Genomic DNA, 3,501 nt, shown 5'->3' on the forward strand with positions numbered 1-3,501 from the left:
AGCTGCTTTGAATGATGCCTTTGGGGGATCCAAAGGAGCATGATGCTTACTGGGCACTTCTGAAACACCCAGCACCTCCTCATGTAGGGCTCTGTTGCGTGAAGGTTTCATTGCCAAATTTCTTAAACCCAGACAAGGACTGCACTTGCCTCTCTGCCCCCAGAGCACCCAGCAAAACACAGATTTTAATGCCTGTCCATAGGAATTATTAATTAGTTAGGTGGCCTAAGATCACCTCAGAAAAATACAGCTTACACAGTCTTTATTTATCATTTCCTTGTAAAAATGAACATTTCTAACACGTAAATACACCAGGCAAGCCTATTTTAAGTGCTTGACAAGTATCTAAATGGCCTTCTTGTTTTTGGAGAACAGAAAGCAGACAGAGGTTGACTCTGCAGACAAAATGTCCTAAAAGATGTCCTGAGGCAGCAAGCTGGGGACACTACTAAAAGCAGCACTTTGGGACACTCCACACACACTTGTGGTCTACAGGGAGCACTGTACTTTTGGGTCTGGGCTGCTGAACAGGGAGTAATTTCTTGCATGTCAGACCATGGACGTGCCAAAGACCAACCCTGTCTTCACTACACAACCTTCTCACCCACAGGCAGAGAGTGGTCCCAGCAGAGCTATAAATCTTTAGCCTGCCTTTCACATCTCTGGTCACTCCAGTGCCCTTTGTTTTCAGTGCTTTCTCTTCCATTTCTCAAATAGGCACTGTATTACCCTGGGAAAGACCATGGCTTTCCTCTCTTTTCTATACTTAGCATTCTCAGTTGTTTCCAAGTCTGACCCAACATGGTAGTTATCGATTTTCACATGCTGAAATACCATCTGGATTATTTTTAAAAAACCCCAAACAACAAACAAACAAACCCCTGCCCCCCAAACCCAACAACCACCAAACCCCACAAACACTATCCCAGTGACAACATTTCAGAACACAACAGAAGGGGCTTACCTCTGCAGGATGCAATAACAACTCCCTTTTTGGTGGTTCAGAAAATGGAGGCAGTACTTAATTGGATTTCACTACCACACACCAAGAATGAGTGGTCAGTAAGGTGGCAGCCAACACACAAACCAGCTTTTTAATCCAACACCAGCACCAGCAGCTCCCCTCCTGGTAGCAAATGAAAGCCCTAAGGAAATCTCTCTGGCCACCTCTTTATCCTTCCAGCTGAGCTCCAGGCTGGAGATGTTCCTTTCTAAAAGCAACAACCCTGCTTAAATGGCAAGAGCAAAGGTGGCTGGGAACACCTTAGGGTTAGGAACAAATCCCATACAGTTTGCTGACCTGTTTAGGAAACACACTGTGCTCTTCCAAAGAGCAGGATTAAGTGCCCATGCTCAGCACTTACTAGCTCCTGCAAGGCTCCAAGTAGTCAGAAAGCCATATTCCCTCTGTGACCATCCCTTTTCCAGCACCAAACCTTGATGCTTCTTGGACACTTGTAAAGTCAAAACCTCTAAAAGCATCCCAAATACACCTGGCATGTTTTACCCCCCAGTGTGCATTTGACACCCTGGGACCACAGCAGCAGCCAGCTGTAGCTTCTTCCCTGTTCTCTTCCCAGACATCGTTACCCCTCCACCAACTTCACGCCTAACCCATCAGCACCCATCGTCCCTGGGTACCGCAGCGGGAAGGCAAGCTGGAGTTTTTCTCCCCAGGACAGGTTAATATTCTCCTGGGTTCCCAGCGGGAGTCAGAAGTGCCACCCTGTTAAGCTACAGGCTAAACCCAAGGGCAGACGTTTCCTCTAGCCGAAGGTAAAGTAAGAGAAAAGCAAGCTATCCAGTGCAAAGAGAGAGAAATGGAGGGCTACCATCAGGGAGGGATTCAGGGGGTTGCCGAAACAGAGGAGAACTCTGGCTGTTTCCTCCGGTAGGGCCCGGGCTTCCCCCAAAGAATGTGCTTTGCTTTTCCTCGTCTGTTCTGTGCCGGAGACCGAGGCAGGGCTGAGTTCGCTCAGGGGCCCTGTGCTGGGTGGCGGGGCTGCCGCTGCTCCTCCGCCCCATCGCTCCCGACCCGTCCGAAGCCGCTTTCCAGCAGCTCCTCACGTCCTCTCGGCCCTTTTCCCACCGGCCGAGACCAGCTCCCGCAGCCAGCCCGGCGCTCCCGCACCCGGCGGGGTGGGAGGGAGCGGCAGCCTCCCCGTCCCGGCGGGAACGCGGCGGTGCCGGGAGCGCGGGGGCGTTCGGCTCACGGACCCCGCTCTCCGTCTCTGCCGTCGAACGCGGTACGGGGGGGGAAATAAAAGCCAGTCGGGGGGTGGGAGGGCAGACAGAATTGAGAGACTTTTTTGGAGGCGCCCCGACCCCCGCCGCCCCAGCACCTCTGCTCTACCCCCGTCCCGCCCGCCGGTCCATCCGCGCCCCACTTACCTTCCTCAGCGGAGCGGGGGGGCCGTGCCCCGGCATGACGGCGGCGGTCCCGGCGCCGGGCTGGCGGCGTGCGGACCCGCGGCTGGGGGCTCCCCGCCCGCCCCCCGCCGCCACCGGCCCCAGCTCCGGCCCTGGCCGCCCTCCGGCGGGAGCACCGCCCCGTCCCATCCCATCCCACCCTGTCCCGCCCCGCACCGCCGCCAGGGCAACCCGCGTCCGCCCCCCGCTCCGGGCAGGGACGTGTCCCGTGCTGCTCACTCGGGAAGGGGGATGCCTGGGAGTAACTGGGAGCTCTCGGGGGCAAGGGGGGATGCCCGGGGGTGAAGGGGACTGCTCGGAGGGAGGTGAGGGGGCTGCCGGTGTCCAGACCAGAAATGAAATCCCGAGAGGAGGCGCCCCAGCCGCCTTTCTGGTTGCAAACAGAAGTACCTGGGGTAACATAGAAAGTCTTTACTCGCTACCAACCCAGCACCTGTCACTGCCACGGCTTCCCGCGGCTGATCGGGTCACACACTCATAGCGGGAGAGCCGCTGGCCAGGGATGCCTCGAGCCTGCAACACCATCAGCTGATCTGAGGATGAATATTAGGGAAAAGTTCTTCACCCAGTGGGTGGCTGGGCACTGGAACCGGCTCCCCAGGGAGGTGGTGACAGCACCGAGCCTGACAGAGCTCAAGAAGTCACGGTTTGACTCCTGGGGCTGTCCTGTGCAGGAGGGCCAGGGCTCGCTGATCCCTGTGTGCTCTTTCCAGCTCAAGATATTCTATGGCTCTACGATTCAAAAGGAATGGATCTGTGAAGGCCCCCAGCCCAAGCGCGGCCCCTTTCCCTCCTGCCCCGCTCCGGTGTATCCTGATCCCAAGGGGACGCTCCCGCTGCGGAGGCGACAGCCCAGGCACGCGCCCCAGCCACGGCGCGAGCCCCGCTCCTGTCCCTTTAAGGGGCGGGGCGCGGTCGCGTTGCCGCGCGCTGATTGGTCGGACACGCCCGCCCCCGGCAGCCGGTGCGGGGCGCGGGAGCGCGCGCGGTAGTGGCGGGAACGCGCGCGGTGCTGGCGGCAGAGCGCGTGATGGTGGCGGGTGGTGCCGCGCGGCTGCTGCCGCTCCCGAT

General features: G+C 57.8%; 1 protein-coding gene across 2 annotated transcripts in view; it reads right to left on the reverse strand.

Annotated features, from left to right (window-relative positions):
- DENND2A (DENN domain containing 2A) overlaps positions 1-2,463 on the reverse strand; it is a 58,539-nt gene extending 56,076 nt beyond the window's left edge. For both annotated transcript variants that reach the window (XM_027881183.1, XM_027881181.1), the window contains exon 1: positions 2,392-2,463. The gene's annotated coding sequence lies outside the window, so the exon portion shown is untranslated. The remainder of the gene's footprint in view (positions 1-2,391) is intronic.
- Between the last annotated feature and the right edge of the window lie 1,038 nt (positions 2,464-3,501).

Source organism: Empidonax traillii, unplaced genomic scaffold, assembly GCF_003031625.1.
Source record: "Empidonax traillii isolate 1590-97213 ecotype Southwest subspecies unplaced genomic scaffold, ASM303162v1 scaffold84:size2688230, whole genome shotgun sequence".
NCBI lineage: Eukaryota > Metazoa > Chordata > Aves > Passeriformes > Tyrannidae > Empidonax > Empidonax traillii.